This window comes from Vulpes vulpes, chromosome 14 (genome assembly GCF_048418805.1).
Source record: "Vulpes vulpes isolate BD-2025 chromosome 14, VulVul3, whole genome shotgun sequence".
Lineage (NCBI taxonomy): Eukaryota > Metazoa > Chordata > Mammalia > Carnivora > Canidae > Vulpes > Vulpes vulpes.
This window is the reverse complement of record NC_132793.1, coordinates 29,148,022-29,155,972: the sequence shown is the minus strand read 5'-3', so window position 1 is coordinate 29,155,972 and position 7,951 is coordinate 29,148,022. Positions and strand designations below refer to the sequence as shown.

General features: G+C 43.7%; 1 pseudogene; it reads left to right on the top strand.

Annotated features, from left to right (window-relative positions):
• The first annotated feature begins 327 nt into the window (after nucleotides 1-327).
• Nucleotides 328-6,125, top strand: LOC112930038 (isoleucine--tRNA ligase, cytoplasmic-like; annotated as a pseudogene).
• Nucleotides 6,126-7,951: the final 1,826 nt, after the last annotated feature.

The following is a 7,951-nucleotide window of genomic DNA, read 5'->3' as shown; positions in this document are numbered from 1 at the left end:
CCTGCATGGAGCCTGCTTCTCCCTCTGCCTGTGTCTCTGCCTCTCTCTGTGTCTCTCATGGATAGATAAATAAAATCTTAAAAAAAAAAACCCAAAAAACAAAGGCAGATGCTTAACTGATCAAGCCACCCAGGTGTCCCTCTTTTATTTTTAAAAAAGATTTATTTACTTATTTGAGAGAGAGCAAGAGTGAGCATGCACACGCATGTGCAGGGAGGAGGCGCATGAGGAGAGGGACAGAGAGAACCCCATGCAGACTCCCTGTAGAGCATGCAGCCTGACTTGGGCTTGATCCCACCACCCTGAGATCATGACCCAATACAAAATCAAGAATCGGATGCTTACCTCACTGAGCTACTCAGGCACCCCATCTGTGTCTTTTTTAAAAGCCCTGCTTCTCAGTCCCAATGCTCAGCCTGGATGATGGAAGCAAAGCAAGAAAAAGAGAAATCCAAGCTCTTTTAGGATCACAGATGCAAAAGACTTAAATAGAGGTTAGCAGAGCAAATAGAGTGGTATCCTTAAAAAATAATATATCATGATCAAGCCTGCTTTTCTAGCATACAAAGATACCCCAGCATTAAAAAGCTCATCAATATGTATTAACAGGCTCAAGGATAAATTTCATTATTTCAATTAGCAGATCCCTATGGGGCAAAAGCCGACAAAAATAACAAAATTCTAGCCTTCATTGAACTTACATTTAAGCAAGAGACAGACAAATGAATGAACAAATACATAATATGACATTTAGTAGTGATTGGGATAGTTGAGAAATTAAAGCTGAAGGGGGTGATAGAGATGAACAATTTCACATGGTTTAGTCTAATATGTAAGTGCAAATTTAGCATTTGAAAGAAGTAGAATTTCTTATCTGGCAGAAAAGAACGTAAATGATACTGTGGCAATTAGCTAACATTTTTTGAAAAAAATAAAGTTAGATATTTATCTTTCATCTTTTATAAAACTACATTACAGATAAATTAATGACCTAGACCATATAACCCACAAAACCATAACAGCATTAGCAGAAATACTGGAGAATATATCACCTCGAGACACCCGGCAACGTCATGGACACGACTCTTTCTGTGGTGATCTGGTGTGGGAACCCTTCAGCAACAAAATGGTTCAGCAAGCAGAAAACATGAATTTTCCTGCTGAAGAAGAGAAAATCTTTCAATTCTGGTCCAAATTTAATTGTTTTCAAAAATGCTTAAAGCAATCAAAACATAGGCCAAAATTTACATTTTATTATAGGCCTCCTTTTGCAAATGGACTGCCTCACTATGGACATATACTTGCAGGGACAATTTTTTAAAGATTTTATTTATTTATTTATTTATTTATTTATTTATGAGGGACACAGAGAGACAGAGACATAGGCAGAGGGAGAAGCAGGCTCCCTGCAGGAAGCCTGATGCAGGACTTGATCCCAGGACCCCGGGATCACGACGTGAGCTAAGGGCAGATGCTCAACCACTGAGCCACTCAGGCATCCCTTGCAAGGACAATTAAAGATATAGTTACCAGGTATGCTCATCAGAGTGGGTTTCATGTTGACAGAAGATGTGGATGGAGTTGTCTTGGCTTCCATGTGGAACATGAAGTTGATAAGACACTGGGAATCAGAGGACCAGAGGATGTAGCCAAAATGGGGATTATAGAGCATGAAAATCAGTGCCAAGCAATTTGTGATGAGATATTCTACTGAGTGGAAGTCCACTGTAACAAGACTCAGCTGATGGACTTACCTTTGCAATGAGTGTAACACTCTGTATCCACAGTTCATGGTATCTGTTTAGTGGGTCTTTAAACAACTCTACAATAAAGGTCTTGTGGATAGAAGTGTGAAAGTTGTGCCTTTCTCTACTGCACGCAACACTCTACTTTCCAGCTTTGAATCTCACCAGAAATACAAGGAAATACATGATCCTTTAATATTTGTAACTTTTCCTTTGGAGGAAGATCAGAATATATCTTTGGTTGCTTAGACAACCATTCCCTGGATGTTACCTAGTAACTTTGTCCTGTGCATTAATCCAGATATGCAGTATACGAAGATTAAAGGTATTTTCAGAGGAAAATTACTCATTTTAATGGAAGCCAGATTATGAGCCCTCCATAAGCTGGAGAGTGACTATGAGATCCTTGAAAGATTTCCTGGTATCTATATCAAAGGGCAAGAAGCAGAGGCCCCTGTTTGACTATTTTGTGCAGTGTAAGGAGGACGGTGCTTTCACTGTGCTTGCTGATGGCCGCATGCAGGAGGAGGAGGGCCATGGAGTGGTACAGGCTCCTCACTTTTTGGTGCTGATGACTATCAGGTCTGTATGGACTTCAATATCATCCAGTGGATGCTTCAGGTTGTTACACAGCAGAAGTGACAGATTTCACAGGACAGTATGTGAAGGATGCTGACAAAAACATCATCAGGACCTTGAAAGAAGAAGGCCAACTTGTTGCCAGCACCCTTCCTCACAGCTACCCTTTCTGCTGGAAGCCAGACACTCCCCTCATTTACAAAGCAGTGCCTAGCTGGTTCTTGTGGGTGGAGCACATGGTAGAGTGGCTGCTGAGGAACAATAGCCAGTGTTACTGGGTCCCAGGGTTTGTATGAGAAAAGTGTTTAGGAAATTGGCAAAAGGATGTATGTGACTGGGTGATTTCCAGAAACATTCTGGGTGTTCCAGAAACATTCCTATCCCACAGTGGGTCAATGATGACTTCAAGGGGGCAGTATGCCTTGGGTCAATGGCAGAACTTGAAAAACTGTTGGGAGCAAAGATCTCTGATCTCCAGATAGAGAGCATTGACCATCTGACCATCCCTTCCTGCTGTGAAAAGTGTTGTGCTGCATCTCTGAAGTGTTTGTTGCTTCAAGAGTGGTGGCATGCCCTATGCTCAAGTTCATTATGCATTTTAAAACAAGAGGAAGTTTTAGGATGCATTTCCTGCAGACTTCATTGCTGAAGGCATTGACCGAACTAGAGGATGGTTTTATACTCTGGTGATGATGGCCACTGGTCTCTTTGGACAGCTGCCTTTTAAGAATATGATTGTGAACAGGCTTATCCTGGCAAGTGATAGCCAAAAAATGAGCAAACGAAATAAGAATTATCTGGATCCACTTCCAATCACCCATGAATATGGTGCTGATGCCTTCAGATTACATCTGATTAATACCCCTGTGGTGAGAGCAGAAAAAAACCTCTGCTTTAAGGAGGAGGGTGCGTGTGATGTCTTGAAGGATGTGCTGCTCCAATAGGTACAATGCCTATTGCTTCTTCATCCAGAATGTTCTAAAGCTGCAGAAGAAGGAAGAAATGGACTTCTTTTAAGATTTTATTTATTGGGCTGCCCTGGTGGCGCAGCGGTTTAGCGCCGCCTGCAGCCCAGGGTGTGATCCTGGGGACCCTGGATGGAGTCCCACATCAGGCTCCCTACATGGACCCTGCTTCTCCCTCTACCTCTCTCTCTCTGTGTGTGCCTCTATGAATAAATAAATAAAATCTTTAAAACAAACAAAAAAAAGATTTTATTTATTTATGCATGAGACACACAGAGAGTGAGGCAGAGACATACACAGAGGGAGAAACAGGCTCCCCACAGGTGCTTGATCCCAGGACCCCAGGAGCATGACCTGAGCCAAAGGCAGACGCTCAACCACTGAGCCACCCAAAGAAATGGAATTTTTTCACAACAAGAATATGGTTAAAGAAAGTGCCAACATCATAGACCTGTGGGTCCTGTGCTTTGTATAGTCACTTGTCGGGTTCTTTGAGATGAAATGCAGCTTATAGGCTCTATACTGTAGTGCTTTGCCTGATCAAGTTCATGGATGTCTTGACCAACTGGTATGTCAGGATGAACCACAGAAGACTAAAGGATGCAAAAGGGGTGGAGGACTGTGTTATGGCCCTGGAGACCTTGTGTAGTGTCCTGTTCCCCATGCAGACTTATGGCCCCCTATATACTTTTTCTTACTGAATTGATGTACCAGAATCTAAAAATGCTGATTGACCCTACTTCTGTCCAGGACATGGACACACTCAGCATCCACTATCTCATACTGCCCAATGTTTGAGAGGAGCTGATTGACAAGAAAATGGAGGGTGCAGTGTCTTGCATATGGTCTGTGATTGAATGTGGATGAGTCATTTGAGACCCCAAAACCATTCTGATAAAATATCCTTTGAAAGAAATGTGGTTTGGAGAAGTATATCACTGAATGTTTGAAAAGTCACTATCTGCAGATGAAATACATATACGACTTTCACCTAAAGGCAGATCCTGATCCCATGGTCCTGTGGAAGCTTCTGAAGGGAACCTTTTTTTAAAAAAATATATTTATTTATTCATGAGACAGAGAGAGAGAGAGAGAGAGAGAGAGAGAGAGGCAGAGGGAGAAGCAGGCCCCATGCAGGAAGCCCAATGTGGGACCCGATCCCGAGACTCAAGGATCATGCCCTGGGCTGAAGGTAGGCACCCAACTGCTGAGCCACTGAGGCATCCCTGAAGGGAACCTTGATGGGTCCATCAAGCAGCTGAGGGAGGGATCCCTGGGTGGCGCAGCAGTTTGGCGCCTGCCTTTGGCCCAGGGCGCGATCCTGGAGACCCGGGATCGAATCCCACGTCGGGCTCCGGGTGCATGGAGCCTGCTTCTCCCTCTGCCTGTGTCTCTGCCTCTCTCTCTCTATCTCTCTGTGACTATCATAAATAAATAAAAATTAAAAAAAAAATAAAAAAAAAAAGCAGCTGAGGGATAAGGAGCTGGAGTGCTTCCAAGAGAGGGGGGACCACTGTTGCAGAAGGCATGAACTGCATGAAGAGGACATTCATCTCATGTACATCTTTGACCAGGCAAAGGAGGAATGATGCAGTTTGAAGGACACTCAGATGCTCAGGCTTTGGTTCTCTTAGATGGATAAAGGAGTAGCTCATATCCAGAAACTTCACGAAAAGTGCAGTCTGGCTGTAACAGATGAAATAATAGTTTATTAGGAAGCAAAGTCTGAAGAGAAGTATCAATGTTATTGAAAGCCACATGGAGTTCATACCATAAAGTCTCCCTTGAATCCATATCTAGTTCCAACATCAGATAAAGTCCTTATTCAAGAAAAAACACAGTTGGAGTGCCTGGGTGGCTCAGTCAGTTGAGCATCCCACTCTTGATTTTGGCTCAGGTCATGATCTCAGGGTCGTGGGATCAAGCACCTCTTTGGGCTCCAGGCTAAGGGGGGAGTCTGCTCGTCCCTCTCCCTCTGCTCCTCCCCCGGATTGCATTTTTTCTTTTTCTCACAAACAAACAAACAAACAAACAAACAAACAAATAAAATCTTAAGCAAGCAAACAAACAAGTTAAAGGGGTCTGATCTGGAAATTATTCAACAGAGGATCATCTCTTTTTGGCCCTGCTTGTGCATATGTCAACCTTAACATCTGTATAAATGGCAGCAAACAAGGTGGAGGATGGCTTCCAGAAAACCCAAAAGGCAATAGTAGTAGATTGCACCTTTTAAAGATGAAGTGTTATTACTAGGGTTTTTTTTTTTTTTTCTTTTTGCTGTCTTCTGTGGTGAAACAGAAATGTGAAATCAAACCAACTTATTGAGTCTCACTGGAAAAACAGGGTGGCAGCAGGGTCTTCCTGCAATGTGGTGGACAGCCCAGGCACCGTTCTCTGCCAGTACATCAACCTGCAGCTCCCAAACCGGCCTGGAACAGTGGGCACTCTCCTACTGGAAACCCCCCTGGAGCAGAGTGGACTCGCCCACCAAGGTCTTCTGTATGAAGCAGCCAAGGTATTTGGCCTTTGGAGAAACTAAAGCTGAATGAGACTCTCAGATGAAATTATGACGAAATCCCCATGAAGACTGTGAACATGAAGATTGTGTATGTTTCTGGGACACCTGGGTGGCTCAGTGGTTAAGCATCTGCCTTTGGCTCAGGGCAAGATCCTGGGGTCCTGGGATCGAGTCCTGTTTTGGGCTCCCCGCAGTGAACTTGCTTCTTCCTCTGCCTGTGTCTCTGTCTCTCTGTGTGTGTCTCTCATGAATAAATAAGATCTTAAAAAAAAAGATTGTGTATATTTCTGTATTCCTGACACTAGCAGACTTCTAACATTTATAATCAACGTGATTCAGGCAGCCTTACGCTGGCACATACCTGTCCTCTACACACACACTGAAGACTATATAGTCCCTTCAGGTACATGTATAATGTGCTGCTTTGGTCTAAAATTGAAATGGGGTTGATTCATCAAGGGACTTGGAACCTCACAGTAATATTCACACTTAACCCTAAATACCTACCCAGTCATGGGGGAAGGCTATAATGTTTTCTCAGCATTGCAGGGTTGATGTTTATACTTGAATTCTTCAAGTGTAGAAGGCAGAAGTGATTTAAGTGGCATAGTGTGTGCATATACATTCTGTGGCCTTTTATTTATTTTTTTTTAATTTTTTATTTATTTATGATAGTCACAGAGAAAGAGAGAGAGGCAGAGACACAGGCGGAGGGAGAAGCAGGCTCCATGCACCGGGAGCCCGATGTGGGATTCGATCCTGGGTCTCCAGGATCGCGCCCTGGGCCAAAGGCAGGCGCCAAACCGCTGCGCCACCCAGGGATCCCTCTGTGGCCTTTTAAAACTTATTTGAGACCTCTTGAAGGAAGGGGCAGTGTTAAATATTTACTTTTTTTAAGATTTTAGTCTTAAGTAATCTCTACACCCGGTATGGGGCTTGAACTCACAACCCTGAGATCAAGAGTCACATGCTCTACTGACTGAGCTAGTGGGGGCCCTGAGATATTTCTGCTACCTGGATTTTCTTGATGGAATATTTTAAGTTTCAGTAAATCAGAACAATAAACTTTCACATAAAAAAATTTGGAGAATATCCTTATTATCTTTAGAGAAGGCCTTCTGAAACAAAAGCCAGAGCTTCGAAGACAAAGGCCGACATGTTTCTGTATCACACAGGATATAAGCAGAAATGCTCTGTGACATTTCAGTAAGTGTCATTAATGGGCTGGGGCCTCTGCTCTTCTTCCCTTTCTTGCTGGTTGGAATACAGACATGATGGCTAAAGCTGAAATAACAGTCTAAGATCTTGAGTGAACTTGGGAATGGAGGCCTTACAAGGAAGGGCAACCACATAAGGCATCTGAGCCTCTGACACTACAGGGGGCTGACCCTGCCCTGAACCAACTATCACAGAAATTTTATGTGAGCCAGAAATAAACCCATTCCTTATTTGGGCTGTGGTTATGTTGTGCATTGTTCCCTGCACCTGAATCTAATCCTAACAGAGACACCTGTTCAGGCCCAGGTGAAGGGTCATGATTAATGTAAGCCACTGGTTCTTAACTCTGGTCAACTTTTAGAATCATCCAGGGAGCTTTTGAAGAACATAAGTATCTGGGCCCCATCCTAGACTGTTACATCAAAGCTCTGGCAGTGGGGTCCAAACACAGGTGCTTTTCTTTTTTAAAAAAGATTTTATCTATTTGAGAAAGAGAGATAGCAGAGAGAGAGAGAGCCTGAGTTAGGAGGAGGGGCAGAGGAGAGGGAGAAGCAGACTCCCTACTGAGCAAGGAGCCTGATATGGCTTGATCTCAGGACCCCAAGATCATGACCTCAGCTGAAGGTAGATGCTTTACCAAGTGAGCCACCCAGGTGCCCCAAAACACAGGTGTTTTTTTTAGAAGCTCCCAGGTAAGTCTGAAATGCAGCCAGGTGTGAATTAGTTTAAGCCAATCAGGACAACTCTCTTCTCCTCTTTCCTAGTCTCCTTTGCAGTAGGAGTGGTCACAGACCTAGTTTTGGCCTGTGATACCTAAGTGGAAATCTGCCGAGAGTGTTCCTGGGAAAACTTATATACCTGGTAAGAAGGAACAGATATGGGCAGCCCTGGTGGCTCAGCAGTTTAGCGCTGCCTTCAGCCCAGGG